The 18098-nt window shown below is 44.0% G+C and overlaps 1 long non-coding RNA gene across 2 annotated transcripts; it reads right to left on the reverse strand.

Annotated features, from left to right (window-relative positions):
* Window positions 1-1988: 1988 nt before the first annotated feature.
* Window positions 1989-17225, reverse strand: LOC110504151. Of its 2 annotated transcripts, none has more exons than XR_002470564.2 (4): window positions 16782-17225; window positions 8150-8267; window positions 5549-5599; window positions 1989-3066 (listed from the first exon to the last, which is right to left on the reverse strand). It is a non-coding gene; the product is annotated as an uncharacterized LOC110504151 (long non-coding RNA). The 2 variants fall into 2 exon arrangements; XR_005040019.1 differs by lacking the exon at window positions 16782-17225 and adding an exon at window positions 14753-14811.
* Between the last annotated feature and the right edge of the window lie 873 nt (window positions 17226-18098).

An 18098-nucleotide genomic window follows, 5' to 3' on the forward strand; every position in this document is an offset into this window, starting at 1 on the left:
CTTTTTAAATGTGAGTCTGAGCAGAAACACCATTGCCGAGAGAGTAGACCAGTTGTCCATCAATCTAAAAGAGCAGCTTGTGAAAAAGGGAAAAGATTTTATTGCATATTCCTTGGCTGTGGATGAGAGCACCGACATTTCTGACATTGCCCAGTTGTCAATTTTCATCCGCGGAGTGGACTCCAACCTAAGCGTGACAGAGGAGTTTTTGGCTTTACGTCCTATGCATGGCACAACTACGGGGCATGATTTGTATGAAGAGGTGTCAAGATGTGTAAATGAGATGGAGCTGCCTTGGGAAAAACTCGTGGGTTTGACAACCGACGGAGCACCTGCGATGTGTGGACACAGGAGCGGACTGGTGGCGAAGATACGGGAAAAGATGCAAGAGGAAAACGCGACAGGTGAGCTGACAGCTTATCATTGTATCATACACCAGGAAGCGTTGTGCGGTAAAGCCTTGAAAATGGAGCATGTAATGAGCATCATCACGCGCACAGTTAACTTTATCAGAGCCAAAGGTTTGAATCACCGCCAGTTCAAGGCATTTCTGACGGAGTTAGAAACGGAGCATGGTGATTTGCCTTATCACACAGAGGTGCGATGGCTAAGCCAGGGAAAGGTGCTTCAAAGATGTTTCGAGCTTCGTGAGGAGATTTGTCTGTTCTTGGACAGCAAAGGGAAAGACACAACACAACTCCGAGACAAAATGTTTCTGTGTGAAATGGCTTTTCTGTGTGACATTACGAGTCATCTGAATGCAATAAACTTGCAGCTGCAGGGTCGGGATCGTGTCATCTCTGATATGTACAGTACAGTGAAGGCATTTAAAACCAAACTGACTCTGTGGGAGACGCAGATGCGGAAAGAAAATTTGAGCCACTTTCCCAGCTGCCAGACCATGAAAGAGAAGCTCTCTACCAGTGCGTTCCCGAGCACACAGTTGGCTGATAAAATAGGTATGCTTGCCGCTGACTTTCGACGCCGATTTGCTGACTTTGAAGCACAAAAAAGCAGGTTGGAACTGCTCGGTAACCCATTTGCTGTTGACGTGGAAAGCTCACCACCAAACCTCCAAATGGAGTTGATTGACCTCCAATGCAATGATGCACTGAGGGCAAAATATGCGGCAGTGGGTGCTGCGGAGTTCGCCCGTTTCCTCCCCGGCACAATGCCCCAGCTGCGCATCCAGGCTGCTCAAACGTTGTCTATGTTTGGCAGCACATACCTGTGTGAACAACTGTTTTCTTTGATGAACCTGAACAAAACATCACACAGAAGTCGACTTACTGCTGAACACCTCCACTCAATTCTGAGGATTTCTTCAGCTCAGAGCCTTACCCCGAACATTGATGAACTTGTGGAAAAGATGGGACACCACCAAGTATCACCCTCAACCTCAAACAAGTGAACATTACTGTGCAATCACATATTTAGAGTTTTTACTCAGTTCAAGTTTAAAAGTTAAAATTTAATATTTGTTTTCACTGCATGTTACTTCTCCTTAAACAAAGTGTTGTTTTTGATTAATAGATTTTTGCACTTTATTTTTTTGTATTTCAATCCAATTATATTTTAAAAATATTTCAGTTGAGTGGATGATAGAAAATTGCTATTATTGTTTTTTCTTTGAAGTAAATTTAGCCCACTTTTGCTAAAATAGAAAATATAGTCTACTGATGGTGCCTTGAATACCGGTTTCTTTCATTTAATGTTCATGTTATGGGGATATTTATATAAAGGAAATTTGTCTTTTGTGTCTGTTGAAAATTAAAGATTACTGACAGAGCCATAAGAAAATATTGCTTTATTTATCTGATCATATTGTAATATATTTGTTAGGTTTTCAGTAGGTTCAATTAGGTTCACTAGACTATATGCGTCATTTAAAAATTTTTCAATGAACATTCGAACAGTCCGGCCCTCGTCTTGTAGCTGATTTTTTTATTTGGCCCTCCGTCCATTTGACTTTGACACCCCTGCTGTAATGTAACAAAATGTGGAAAAAAAATCAAGGGGTCTGAATAGTTTCCGAATGCACCGTACGTGACAATCTGTGGAAAGATTACAGGTAGATATTTTATCAGTACAGCAGAGGGAATAGCAGGAGAGAATAACCATACTAATTAGGTGGGTGCTTATAATTGTCCTATTTTCACACATGTACAAGTGTGTATTAATACTAATGTGTGAATTGAAAATGTGTTTTTTGCAGATCCCAAACTCTCCCTTTTCACCTTGTCGGCTTGGGGATTCAAATAAGTGACCTTTCAGTTGCCCATTTGAATGAGGAGAGGAAGGGAAGGCTTGGCAGGGAGCAGGTAACCTGGGTCCTGAAGGGCAGGACTAGTGTATAATTACTAAACCTCAGTGGACAACATCCAGATACATACTCTAGTTATCATTGAAAACATCAACCACCTCTGCAGGCAGTTCCTTTGAGGAAACACGACTCTACAAAAATGAAAAGGAAGTTTCAGCAAAACAAGCTGGAAATCTGCTGTGAACACCAACTATAATCTGGAATGGAAAGTAATGGTTTTCCTATGAAAGCTGAGGCCGTCCTGCGGTTTAGAGTCACTATGTGTGTGTGTGTGGAGAAAGTTTCTTTGTTGCCATGCCATTAGCTAAAATCATATCCCACATGATTTGTTATAGAGCTTTTTGAACATTTTGAACCATAATCCAGGATTCTCTAAATAGACTGAACACTGACGAATGGTAGAATGTCCAGCTTAATTTATACTGAAACAAACATCCTCTTAGATAACAATTAATCATTAGGTCATAAAAATGTGTTCACATCTTTGATGTTGCCTCACCTAGTTATTTTAAGATTAATGCTCTGATTGTAAATCGAGCGTCTGCTAAATGACAGTAGTTTGTGTGAGGGGACAGGAGAGTTTGTGTGAGTTAACAGGAGAGTTTGTGTGAGATGACAGGAGAGTGTGTGAGGTGACAGAAGTGACACATACCTTCCGCTTTACATCCACAGACACAGAACAGCAGGGACCAATAGAAACTAAGCTCTGTGATGTAATACCAATAGTGAGCCTCAGCGACAGGCTGCAGGGAAAGAGAGAAACAAAACAAACACCAGGGGGGTTAAAGGTTACTGACCATGACCCTGGGTGCATCCCAATCGTCTAAAGTGGCTTCCTTTTAATTTCCTCTTCACTTCATCTGCACTGATCTGACAGAACAGGAAAGTTGAAGCCTAAATGGACGTATTTGCTTTCCCCCGTCCGGTTCTCACACTTAAGCGTGGATGATGAAAAAATGGAAACCAGGGAGAGTAAGGAGACCTTTTGAGACCCAGCCCAAGTAGGGAGGACTATCAATCAATCACATGTATTTATAAAGCCCTTTTTACATCAGCAGATGTCACCAAGTACTCATACAGAAACCCAGTCTAAAATCCCAAAGAGACAGTAATGCACATGTAGAAGCTCGGTGGCTAGGAAAAACTCCCTAGAAAGGCATGAACCTACAAAGAAACCTAGAGAGGAACCAGTCTCCGAGAGGTGGCCAATCCTCTTCTGGCTGTGCCGGTGGAGACTATAATAGTACATGGCCTTTAAGGCTAGATCGTTCTTCAAGATTTAAAAACTTTCATAGTTGACCAACTGGGTCAAATAATAATCACAGTGGTTGTAGAGGGTGCAACAGGTCAGCGCCTCAGGAGTAAATGTCAGTTGGATTTTCATAGCCAAGCATTCAGAAAGCGAGGCAGCGAGGCAGCGAGGCAGCGAGGCAGCGAGGCAGCGAGCGAGAGAGAGAGAGAGAGACTCCCTCCTCCAGTGGTGCACTGGGAGAGATCAGTCAGAAGGTTACCAAGAAGGCCCAGCAGCAGCAGATAGACAGACACTCAGCCCATGCCAGGCCAGAGTCCACACAGCTGAGTATTTACAACATGGAGCTCTGTGTTTGGAGGTCCTCCCTTGACTGAAATAGAAAAAAAGTGCAACTTTGCTCAATACACCCCCTCCAATTCACAAGCCAAGCTTTGAAGCTGAAGCTTTGAAAACCCTGTCCTTTAGCAAGCGTTCCAACGCCTCCGCAGTCTAGGGCTTGACATAAAAAACCAGAGGGGATATGTACACGCATAAAAAGTGGTGATAAATCAAAATGGCTGTGACGCTTTAACTGGAACAGAATATGGAAAAGTATGACCTTGGCATCCCCTAATCTGAACCATCAATTTTTACACTAAGTTAGTTCACAGACTATATTTAACACCAAGTAAATGTTTTATGATGAAATTGGCCCCAACTCCCAACTGTTTACTGTGTCCCCTAAATCAGGTAGGCACATTCCTTCATATGATGTGACAGTGCCCTGCAGTCAAAGTTGCAAAATTAATTTCGAAGTGCATGAATATAAATATTCAATGCTTTCCATCCATTATCTAACTTAACAATGATAGCCCCTTGAATCTCTCAATCAATCAGAGAAGATCACTGCTAGCAGGCACTACTGATGCAAAAAAAATGTTGACTCTAAGATGGCAACCACCTCACTCTCTCCCATTTAACCAGTGGATACAGTTACTGTTAGAAGTTGTACCACTGCAATTATCGACAGCAACAGCTAGTCTTTGATTGGGTAAAATGCAGAAGACACATTTCAGTTGAATGCATTCACTTATGCAACTGACTAGGTATCCCCCTTTCCCTTTCCAATTGAGGCATGGACAAATATATTTTACTCTGTAAAGAACGATCTCAGCTAAAGCCCCACACATACAAACCAGTTATATGAATTGATTTAGACTTTTGGTGCTTTTTGTCCCACTGGGAAGGAGTGGTACAAGGGGGAGGGGGGTGCATCTGATCATTGGTGGGAATCTAAGGGGAGACTCGGGATGGATGGGTGGGAGTGGGACAGATAAACAGCTTTGGTTACAGGGTGGGATGGGAATACCTGTAACCCCCTTCTGAAAAAGAAAAATAACAAAACTAAATAAATAAAAAAGTCTGACGTGAACCAAACACCCACCACCAAACAGTACTCTCCAAGGCTCTAGAGAGACAGAGGGAAGCTTATTGGGCCATTTAACACCTAGAAATCACATCCTCCCTCCCTGCAAGGCACAGAAAACAGCCAGGCTTCAACAAAGAAAAGGTCAACAGCATTAGGGGGTTACAGGGCCATAATCAGTTTAAGTTTAGATAGAGATGCCATGATATTTGTCCTTGTAGTGTTTTCTCCGTTTCAGGTCATGACCTCCAAAGGTAAAGAGGGAGGATGGGTTAAGTCCCCTTGAGGAATGTCATTACTGTTATCAATTCCTCCAGACAGACATAATTGCCAATGGTGAAAGAGTGAGTTTCCTGAGATTAACCAATGCAGTGTTGTTCTCAAATCTTGTTTTGGGACTCGACTCTCAATGGTGTGGGATGCGGCTTATTCCTCTTAGAATGGGTTGTCATTGGAAACATTGGATGCATTTACTTAGTGGGTGACAGGAAAATTCCATAGGATTTTGATGAGTCACAGGACAAATATGTTTGGGAAACCACTGGTTAGAGTGAATTGTTCTACTCACTTGTTTTGGGTAGCCTCGCCAGCACTCGCTGTGGTCCCAGAACTAGGGGGTCTGAGGGGGTAGAACAAATGGTCACAGAGAGGGCCTGTTAGAAGTAGTAGGCCTGCATGGAGCAGTAGCACTGTACAGGATAAAGGTTGAAACAGTGAATGTGCTTAATATATTACATCGAATCAGATACGTAAGTGCTGCCACAAAAATGCAATGATGTAGAAAACAAAACCTCCTACTGCAAAAAACAACTAAACAAAATATTTGTCATGAGACAATAACTTAGTATTCTTTCTATAATAAACTATACCTTGACCTGTTATGAATCACATGAATAGGCCTACATTGAATGAGAAAACGTATTGGTGTTGCTCGGTCTGTGTTGGTTTCGGCGATGGTGAAACACCGGTTCCATCTGTGGCTGACTGAGACTGCTTCCCCAGGCCCAGGACCTCACTATGAACAGACGGGACAAATGCTCAGAGAGAGCAGCTCCACTGTCCCTTTTCCCAAGAAGACAATCAATATAATATCTTTCATATACAGATTTTTTCAGAGCGATAAGCCATTACCTACTTCAGTGCCTTAAAATGATCTCAACAGGTGTTTTATCACAAGTTCATTAGAACATAATTTTAATATTTACTGTATGTAAAAGAAATAAGGAAGTTTCTTAAAATGACAAATGTCTTTAATCCCCCCATTTGTCTTCCCCTTATCCCTGCTCTGTGTAAGCTATACCCCTTCCCCCCCGCTTCTCCCTGACACTTTACACTACCCAGGTTTATGTTTCTACTGCACTGTAGAATGGCTGCTGTGTGGGGAGGTACTTCATTTCCCTAGGAGGTTCCTAGTAGTACTAGTAAGCCTGTCACTTTGAGTAAATGCCGAGCACAGAGACAGACAAACCACTCACCTATACCTCCAAAACATCTGTAACAAACTGTACCAATGAGCAGGGCTCTACAGTGCGACCATTTTACTTGTATATGCGCCTAAATATTTTGCTGCAATCTGGATTTTTTTTATTTTTAGGAGCACCAATAATGCTAATTTAACCATTCTCCTATTTGTTTGAATGTAGTGGTAAATATGAAAATAAGAACTTACAAATTAAACGAACACCCTCACCCCTCTGTCATGGTTTAAACCATTTCTATGCGAAGGAGCTGTCCACTCAGTAGCGCTGAATTTCGGGCTACAGCTGAACTCCTTTGTACTTCCTCATTTTCACAATTTGATTACCATGCATCCTTGATGAAAAATAAATTTTACTCCAATGGATTAGATGTATCCGTTGATTTATCATTGTTTGCTTTTGTCAGTCAGCTTTTTAGAGCGCTCATTGCTTTGTTTTCCGGGTGCGCGCGGATACTGGTGTTCTCCGTGTAGTCCGTGACCAGAAGTACCAGACCATTTAGCTTTATCATTTTCTATCAATATTGGTTTTCTTTCCTGGATCAGCTGATGGTGCTCAACAATATCATTAGACATCTAGCCTACAGCTAGACACCAATGTGCATCCAATCCATCCAACAAGTAGACTATACACTTTAAAAGTATGTAACAGATGTCTATTTCCATTCATCAAATGGCTTGAGTAGCCTCTGCTGGAATTATTTTGGAGTGGACGACCATTGCACAGGTAGCCTAGTTTTTTAAGTGATTTGTTTGACAATTAGATGAAAATATCATGACTGGTTGTGTTCATGCCACATTAAATGGTCATTCATTTTTACAATTTAAATTACTTCTTTAATATTAGTCCCATTAAAAAAATACAAATCTCAATTGTACACTCAATAGAGACCTCCTCCAAATGTCATGGTGTAATTTGCACTCTGGCCAGAAGACAATATACTGTAGTGTTTCTACCATCAGATTTCAACATATAAACGAGGAGACCCATGCCCAGACAGGGGTACAGTCCCACATGTCACTCTAAGCTCCTAACCAGTAGAAGGGATGGAACATTAATAAAAAGGTTAAATAAACATTTACATGTGAACCAAGCCAAAGCATTAAATATTATCTACACCTGTACTTACATGCCTGCAAGGAAGGGAAAGGCTACTAGAAAAATGCATGCCAAAGCATTTAGCCAAGTCATCTGAGTAATAAGGGTTTTACCCAAGGAAGTACTCTTATTATTTATCCTATGCCACCAAATATATCTGACAAATAAACAACTATCATTTCCTGCTGTACTACAACCCAGAACAGTAGACAGTAAGCCCAACCCAATACCACTGAATGAGTTCCATCTAATCGTTCCCTTTTATCTAAAGTATGACTTCTTCCATTCAGAAAGAGATAGCAGAAACTACTTCAACTCCAACCTGATCCCTATTCACCCAGTGAAGACCATAAAATGACAACTCACCCTTTATGTGCCAATGCTCTAATTCTACTTGAGGACTAGACTCATTTCATTAATACTATCATGTATATGCAATATCTGCTATGCCTTTTGTAGTGTCTTGTAGAAGATTCTAGTAATCTGTACTGAATCAGTAACAGATGTTTCTACAGTTCTATAACGGGATATTCCATATCAAACTAAGATTGATATACAGTACAGTAGGTTTAGTTGAGTGTATCATTACTGACCTGTGAGGGTTGATGTTTGTTCCGTTTATAAAAGGTCTCCAGCTTTGGGACAGATGGGGCTCGAATCCACACCCTGTCTCTCACCCCCAGCTGTCTGCTCAGTGGGATGGCTATGGCCCTGTAGGAAGGACAGGCAGACCGACAATGGAGTTCAGCATTAGTTATATTAGACAAATCTCAAATCACACTATTTTCCATATGGTGCACTGCATTTAGCCACGTTCATTAGAATGTGCATTGAAGATGTAGTTCCCATAGCAACGATTAAAACATTCCCAAACCAGAAACTGTGGATTGATGGGAGCATTCGCGTGAAACTGAAAGCGTGAACCACTGCTTTTAATCAGGGCAAGGTGACCGGAAACATGACCGAATACAAACAGTGTAACTATTCCCTCCGCGCAAAACAACGGCTCAGACACAAGAGGTATGTGGCAGGGTCTACAGTCAATCACGGATTACAAAAAGAAAACCAGCCCAGTCATGGACCAGGATGTCTTGCTCCCAGGCAGACTAACTTTTTTGCCCGCTTTGAAAACAATACAGTGCCACTGACACGGGCCTGCAACCAAAACATGCGGACTCTCCTTCACTGCAGCCGACATGAGTAAAACATTTAAACGTGTTAACCCTCGCAAGGCTGCAGGCCTAGACGGCATCCCCAGCCGCGCCCTCAGAGCATGCGCAGACCAGCTGGCTGGTGTGTTTACGGACATATTAAATCAATCCTTATCCCAGGCTGCTGTTCCCACATGCTTCAAGAGGGCCACCATTGTTCCTGTTCCCAAGAAAGCTAAGGTAACTGAGCTAAACGACAACCGCCCCCTGTGCACTCACTTCCGTCATCATGAAGTGCTTTGAGAGACTAGTCAAGGACCATATCACCTCCACCCTACCTGACACCATAGACCCACTCCAATTTGCTTACCGCCCAAATAGGTCCACAGACGATGCAATCTCAACCACACTGCACACTGCCCTAACCCATCTGGACAAGAGGAATACCTATGTGAGAATGCTGTTCATCGACGACAGCTCAGCATTTAACACCATAGTACCCTCCAAACTCGTCATCAAGCTCGAGACTCTGGGTCTCGACCCCGCCCTGTGCAACTGGGTACTGGACTTCCTGACGGGCCGCCCCCAGGTGGTGAGGGTAGGTAACAACATCACCCCTGCTGATCCTCAACACTGGGGCCCCACAAGGGTGCGTTCTGAGCCCTCTCCTGTACTCCCTGTTCACCCACGACTGCGTGGCCACGCACGCCTCCAACTCAATCAAGTTTGCGGACGACACAACAGTGGTAGGCTTGATTACCAACAATGACGAGACGGCCTACAGGGAGGAGGTGAGGGCCCTCGGAGTGTGGTGTCAGGAAAATAACCTCACACTCAATGTCAACAAAACAAAGGAGATGATCGTGGACTTCAGGAAACAGCAGAGGGAGCACCCCCCTATCCACATCGATGGGACAGTAGTGGAGAGGGTAGTAAGTTAAGTTCCTTGGCGTACACATCACAGACAAACTGAATTGGTCCACCCACACAGACAGCATCGTGAAGAAGGCGCAGCAGCGCCTCTTCAACCTCAGGAGGCTGAAGAAATTCGGCTTGTAACCAAAAGCACAACAAACTTCTACAGATGCACAATCGAGAGCATCCTGTCGGGCTGTATCACCGCCTGGTACGGCAACTGCTCCGCCCACAACCGTAAGGCTCTCCAGAGGGTAGTGAGGTCTGCACAACGCATCACCGGGGGCAAACTACCTGCCCTCCAGGACACCTACACCACCCGATGTCACAGGAAGGCCATAAAGATCATCAAGGACAACAACCACCCGAGCCACTGCCTGTTCACCCCGCTATCATCCAGAAGGCGAGGTCAATACAGGTGCATCAAAGCTGGGACCGAGAGACTGAAAAACAGCTTCTATCTCAAGGCCATGAGACTGTTAAACAGCCACCACTAACATTGAGTGGCTGCTGCCAACACACTGACTCAACTCCAGCCACTTTAATAATGGGAATTGATGGAAATTGATGTAAAATATATCACTAGCCACTTTAAACAATGCTACTTAATATAATGTTTAAATACCCTACATTATTCATCTCATATGTGTATGTATATACACTGTACTCTACCATCTACTGCATCTTTATGTAATACATGTATCACTAGCCACTTTAAACAATGCTACTTAATATAATGTTTACATACCCTACATTACTCATCTCATATGTATTGTACTCAATACCATCTACTGCATCTTGCCTATGCTGTTCTGTACCATCACTCATTCATATATCTTTATGTACATATTCTTTATTCCTTTACACTTGTGTATATAAGGTAGTAGTTTTGGAATTGTTAGGTTACTCGTTGGTTATTACTGCATTGTCGGAACTAGAAGCACAAGCATTTCGCTACACTCGCATTAACATCTGCTAACCATGTGTATGTAAAAAAATTGATTTGATCAGGTGGTCAGGAAAAACTCTTGGTTCTACACTCTTAGAAAAAAAGATGCCATCTAAAACCTAAAATGGGGACAGCCGAAGAACCACCATGGAACTCTTTTTTTCTAACACGGAACCCAAACCGGCTGCGCGCGTGCGCGTGCATAAATGGATTTTGTCCCCCCACACCAAATACGATCACGACACGCAGGTTAAAATATCAAAACAAACTCTGAACCAATTAGATTAATTGGGGACAGGTCGAAAAGCATTAAACATGTATGGCAATTTAGCTAGCACTTGCTAGCTTGCTGTTGCTAGCTAATTTGTCCTGGGATATAAACATTGAGTTGTTATTTTACCTGAAATGCACAAGGTCCTCTACTCCGACAATTAATCCACACATTAAACGGTCAACCGAATCGTTTCTACTCATCTCTCCTCCTTCCAGGCTTTTTCTTCTCTGGACTTTATATTGCGATGGGCAACTTTAATAAATTAGGTGCTTTACCGCCACCGACCTCGTTCATCTTTCAGTCACCCACGTGTGTATAACCAATGAGGAGATGGCACGTGGGTACCTGCTTCTATAAACCAATGAGGAGATGGGGGAGGCAGGACTTGCAGCGTGATCTGCGTCACAAATAGAACTGACTTCTATTTTAGCCCTTGGTAATGCAGACGCTCGTTGGCGCGCGCGAGCAGTGTGGATGCAATAATTTCTACATTTATTTTTCAGCGCACGCGACGCGAGCGGTGTAGTCAGGGTTTAAAACTACACTATTCCCCATAAAAGTGCACTATTTTTGACAAAAGCCCTCATTGTGCCTCGTGGGGAAAAACTCCTGGCCCTAAGTATAATTTGAGATGCAATCGTTATATCCTAAACAACAAAGAGTAGAGAAGGAACATGAGAGCTCATCATGTCAATATTCATCAAGGAGCACGACAAATGCACAGACAACCACTGGAGCCTCTTCCATTCCCATGCGCTTAGAGTCAGGCCAGACAACCTTTGTGCTTAACTGGTACTACTCCTTCAGGGACACTTGAGCTGTGTTTGTGCATCTGACTGAGAGGGTGCGTGCATGCGCTTGGGTGTATGTGCGTATATCAAATCAAAGTTTATTTGTCACGTGCACTGAATATAACAGGTGTAGGTAGACCTTACAGTGAAATGCTTACTTACAGGCTCTAACCAATAGTGCAAAAAAGGTGTTAGGTAAGTAAAGAAATAAAAACAGTAAAACGACAGGCTATATACAGTAGTGAGGCTATAAAAGTAGCGAGGCTACAAACAGACACCGGTTAGTCAGGCTGATTGAGGTAGTATGTACATGCAGATATGGTTAAAGTGATTATGCATATATGATGAACAGAGAGTAGCAGTAGTGTAAAAGAGGGGTTGGCGAGTGGTGGGTGTAGGGACACAATGCAGATAGCCCGGTTAGCCAATGTGCCGGAGCACTGGTTGGTCGGCCCAATTGAGGTAGTATGTACATGAATGTATAGTTAAAGTGACTATGCATACATGATACACAGAGAGTAGCAGCAGCGTAAAAAGAGGGGTTGGGGGGGGCGCACAATGCAAATAGTCCGTGTAACCATTTGATTACCTGTTCAGGAGTCTTATGGCTTGGGGGTAAAAACTGTTGAGAAGCCTTTTTGTCCTAGACTTGGCACTCTGGTACCGCTCGCCATGCGGTAGTAGGTAGAGAGAACAGTCTATGACTGGGGTGGCTGGGGTCTTTGACAATTTTTAGGGCCTTCCTCTGACACTGCCTGGTGTAGAGGTCCTGGATGGCAGGCAGCTTTGCCCCAGTGATGTACTGGGTCGTAGGCACTACCCTCTGTAGTGCCTTGGGGTCAGAGGCCGAGCAATTGCCATACCAGGCAGTGATGCAACCATGCTCTCGATGTTGCAGCTGTAGAACCTTTTGAGTATCTCAGGACCCATGCCAAATCTTTTTAGTTTCCTGAGGGGGAATAGGCTTTGTCGTGCCCTCTTCACGACTGTCTTGGTGTGTTTGGACCATTCTAGTTTGTTTTTGATGTGGATACCGAGGAACTTGAAGCTCTCAACCTGCTCCACTACAGCCCCGTCGATGAGAATGGGGGCGTGCTCGGTCCTCCTTTTCCTGTAGTCCACAATCATTTCCTTAGTCTTGGCTAGGTTGAGGGATAGGTTGTTATTCTGGCACCACACGGCCAGGTCTCTGACCTCCTCCCTATAGGTTGTCTCGTCGTTGTCTGTGATCAGGCCTACCACTGTTGTATCATCGGAAAACGTAATGATTGTGTTGGAGTCGTGCCTGGCCATGCAGTCGTGGGTGAACAGGGAGTACAGGAGGGGACTGAGCATGCACCCCTGTGGATCTCCAGTGTTGAGGATCAGCGTGGCAGATGTGTTGCTACCTACCCTCACCACCTGGGGGCGGCCCGTCAGGAAGTCCAGGATCCAGTTGTAGTCCCAGGTTCCGTAGCTTAGTGATGAGATTTGAGGGTACTGTGGTGTTGAACGCTGAGCTGTAGTCAATGAATAGCATTCTCACATAAGTGTTAATTTTGTCCAGGTGGGAAAGGACAGTGTGGAGTGCAATAGAGATTGCATCATCTGTGGATCTGTTGGGACAGAATGCAAAGTGGAGTGGGTCTAGGGTTTCTGGGATAATAGTGTTGATGTGAGCCATTACCAACCTTTCAAAGCACTTCATGGTTACGGACGTGAGTGCTACGGGTCTGTAGTCATTTAGGCAGGTTGCCTTTGTGTTCTTGGGCACAGGGACTATGGTGGTCTGCTTGAAACATGTTGGTATTACAGACTCAATCAGGTTCGAGATGGTCAGTGATCTGTTTGTTGACTTGGCTTTCAAAGACCTTAGATAGGCAGGCAGGGCAGGATGTATATAGGTCTGTAACAGTTTGGGTCCAGCGTGTCTCCCCGTTTGAAGAGGGGGATGACCGCGGCAGCTTTCCAGTCCTTGGGGATCTCAGACGATATGAAAGAGAGGTTGAACAGGCTGGTAATAGGGGTTGCTACAATGGCGGCAGATAGTTTCAGAAATAGAGGGTCCAGATTGTTTTGCAGCTCTTTCAGAACATCTGCTATCTGGATTTGGGTAAAGGAGAAGCTGGTGAGGCTTGGGCAGCTGAGTATCCATGTCGTCCTTCAGCCACGATTCTGTGAAACATCTAATTTATTGTTCAATGATTGCACGTTGGGGAGTAGTATTGACGGTAACGGCAGCTTTCCCAGTCGCCTTCGCCGGGTCCTGACCAGGCATCCCGCTCTTTGTCCTCTGTACCTGCGTCGCTTCCTCTTGCAAATAACAGGGATGTCGGTCCTGTGGGGTGTTTGGAGAATGTCCTGTGTGCCCTCCTTGTTATAGAAAAATATTTGTCTAATTCGAGGTGAGTGGTCGCTGTCCTGATATCTAGAAGCTCTTTATCTAATCCGAGGTGAGTGGTCGCTGTCCTGATATCCATAAGCTCTTTTTTGCCGTAAAATACGGTTGCAGAAACATTATGTACAAAATAAGTTACAAATAACGCGAAAAAAACCCCACATTTGGTTGGGCGCCCGTGAAACTGCTGCCATTTCTTCCACCGCCATTTTAATCCCCATGCACGGGCTGGTAAGAGTGTGTGTTTGTACAGTATGTAACTAATAATCATAGAATTAGTCAGAGGTAAGTGCGCAGGCAGGGAGAGCAGAGTGAAAGTAAGGTCAGGGTAGCTTAGCGCGGAGGAATGATTTGACTGAACATTCCAAAATGTTACGGTGAAACATCAAAGAGCTACTTTGTTAGGATTACTGTGGTTTTTTAGTGATAATATTCCAAATAAAAACGACTTATCTATTCCTACTAAATACATGGCCACTTGATTATTTCTAGCGGCATTCTAGACCCGAAACACACACTTAGTGTGCGTCGAACATATTTTCTCACACTGTTAGCTAATGTTCGAGGCTAACGCAAAACACACGGAATATGTTAGCTAATGTTACCACAGGGCTTTTCTGGTTACAGGAACCTCACAGGAAACATCTGCTGCTAATGAAGTCCCCACAGACACACTGACTCCATACTGACTACTACTACTAATAATAATAATAATAATAATAATAATAAGTAAACAAACCCCTCCCTGCCCCGTCCTATGGGACTCCCAATCAGGGCCGGATGTGATGCAGCCTGACTACACCGGGCTGCGAACACACTTCCACAGGTGTAAATAAATCCCATGCTGAGAGGAATAAAAACACCTGCACAAGGAATTCTCCAGTAGGTTTATTAGCAAATTTGACTGCAAAGGGTCCTCGTCAGGCTTATAGCTATTGGGTCCAGAGCTTTTCTAGGTCAGGAGAAACTCATTGCCCAATCTTGCCAATTTTCATCAAACTTAACATGTGTAAATATTTGTATTAACATAAGACTCAACAACTGATACATAAACTGAAGAAGTTCCACAGACATGTGACTAACAGACATGGAATAGTGTGTCCCTGAACAAAGGAGGGGGTCAAAATCAAAAGTAACAGTCAGTATCTGGTGTGGCCACCAACTGCATTAAATACTGCAGTGCATCGCCTCCTCATGGACTGCACCAGATTTACCAGTTCTTGCTGTGAGATGCTACCCCACTCTTTCACCAAGGCACCTGCAAGTCCCCGGACATTTCTAGAGGGAATGGCCCTAGGCCTCACAGGTCCCAGACGTGCTGCAATGACAACAAGCTCAGTCCAATGATGCTGTGACACACCGCCCCAGATCATGATGGACCCTCCACCTCCAAATCGATCCCGCTCCAGAGTACAGGCCTCAGTGTAACGCTCATTCCTTCGACGATAAACGCGAATCCAACCATCACCCCTGGTGAGACAAAACCGTGACTCGTAAGTGAAGAGCACTTTTTGCCAGTCCTGTCTGGTCCAGTGACGGTGGGTTTGTGCCCATAGGCAAATTTGTTTCCGGTGATGTCTGGTGAGGACCTGCCTTACAACAGGCCTACAAGCCCTCAGTCCAGCCTCTCTCAGCCTATTGTGGAAAGTCTGAGCACTGGAGGCATTGTGCGTTCCTGGTGTAACTCGGGCAGTTGTTGTTGCCATCCTGTATCGGTCCCGGAGGTGTGATGTTCGGATGTACCGATTCTGTGCAGGTGTTGGTACACCTTGTCTGCCACTGCGAGGACGATCATCTGTCCATCCTGTCTCCCTGTAGCGCTGTCTTAGGCATCTCCCAGTACAGACATTGCAATTTATTGCCCTGGCCACATCTGCAGTCCCCATGCCTCCTTGCTGCATGCCTAAGGCATGTTCACGCAGATGAGCAGGGACCCTGGGCATATTTCTTTTGGTGTTTTTCAGAGTCAGTAGAAAGGCCTCTTTAGTGTCCTACGTTTTCATAACTGTGACCTTAATTGCCTACGGTCTGTAAGGTGTTAGTGTCTTAATGACCGTTCCACAGGTGCATGTTCATTAATTGTTTATGGTTCATTGAACAAGCATGGGAAACAGTGTTTAAACCCTTTACAATGAAGATCTGTGAAGTTATTTGGATTTTTACAAATGATCCTTGAAAGACAGGGTCCTGAAAAAAGGAAGTGTATTTTTTCACTGAGTTTAGTTGAAATGTTGTTATAACAATGTTCTCATAACACATCTGTGAGAACATAGATCTCAGTGTGAAGCATTTCCTTTTTTGTTGATAAAGACTCATAAATCGGTATCCAGTGCCGGCTGGGAAACCATTGTGTGTGCATATATTCTACCCTTTCTCAGACACTACAAACACACCTAGTCGTTAGCATCTGCTGTATCCCAACCCATGTCTAACTACTGCACATCAGCCTGATAGAGAAACACACCATCACCATCCTGCCACAGCCTGAAGCAATGTGACCCCAATCCCCTGAGAAGAACACCTAACAGCAAGGCATTTCACAGCCCCAGCAAAAACAGACAACTCATCAGGCATGTAGCTACTGTCTACTGGGAATACTTCCAAAGGGCACAAGCATAACCTCCACAGACAGAGTCATATTCACTAAACAGGAAATGTGAGTTAATGGGACGAAACAGGGATATACTATCCAATAAGAAATGCTTGTTTTCATATCCATTGCAAAACGTTTTACTACAGCGTGCCCAAATGAATGTGACCCAGCTCACCTCTCAAATACATAGTGCAGGGCAATGAAGCCCAGGGCTAGAGGCAGGTTGTAGAGCAGGTCCTGGGGTAGAGGGTACCGGTCCCCTCCTCCATCTCTATGTCCTTCCAGGTAAACCCTGGAGGCAGCCAGTACTCCTCTTTCCATAGCCACTGGTCAAGCAATCCCTCCATCCTGCCAAGAGGAGAGGTGAGGGAGGGAAAGAGAGGTATTGTTTGAGAGCTCCATCCTCACAAGTGGCGGTCCCTGGTGAATCTGCTGGGAGCCTGCAAATTAAAATATGGCAAGCTAAATGGAGTGAACAAGACGCTGTGTCCATGATTCAAACTTCCCAGACAAAAAAAAATGTTCTAAGTGAGAGCCAACATGAAATCTGTGTGAGCCTTAAAATACCATACATTCCTCATTAGTGTAGCAACTCCTCCAATTACAAATACAGTAGCCTACATAAAAAGCTAATAACCCAGAGCATGTTATTAGGATTGTCTGCATGTCTGTAAATCCCCAATGTTGTATTATTATCTCGTCAAGTTGATAGAATTGTTGTTGAGTGGATGGATGGACCTCGCCTCCCTAAACAGCAATGTAAATAGTCCCTCCCATTCATGATCGCGCACCTCACTCCATCAACCTTGCGCGATTTAATTGCATGCCTCCTTCAGCGAATAGAATTTCTCTGCATTTATCAGCCTAGTGAAATGTCCCGATGAATTCTCGCACCATAACGACGAGATGAGAACATTACGGGTTTGGCATAGCACTTTGATTAATAGATAAATAGCTCATAATGTAGCCAATGTCAGAGATAGAGACCCCAAACAGCCCAAAACAAACAACGGTTTTAGTCAAATTAAGAGTTGCGCTGGCTATGCCTCGAATGACTACATAAAATACGAGGTATATCCTATACAATACGAGTTCATTATAGCTCCGCAATCTTCAACAAACATGCCTCAATACGACACCAAAACAAGTGAGATAAAAAGATCAATAGCCAACTATTATGTAGCCTAAAAAAAAATACAACATCAATTCGCCAAAAGGCATTATGGAAGACGGTAAGTGTAATTTGCTATTTATTTAAATTGAAAACAACATTGGGATTACCTGTCCTCGATGGATTAATGGGACGGAAAGCACAGTGTTGTCACAGCGGTAAACGGGCAGGGGGAGCCAGCGGTAAACGGGCAGGGGGGGCCGAACATCGCAAAAATGAACACGGAAATATAGAACTGCAATTGAGTCTCAAATGTATGAATTTTGTAGCATAGTCTAATCATAATGCTTGCAAGTACCGTACCAATTTTAGTCAAAATGT

The sequence above is a fragment of the Oncorhynchus mykiss genome, chromosome 1 (genome assembly GCF_013265735.2).
Source record: "Oncorhynchus mykiss isolate Arlee chromosome 1, USDA_OmykA_1.1, whole genome shotgun sequence".
Lineage (NCBI taxonomy): Eukaryota > Metazoa > Chordata > Actinopteri > Salmoniformes > Salmonidae > Oncorhynchus > Oncorhynchus mykiss.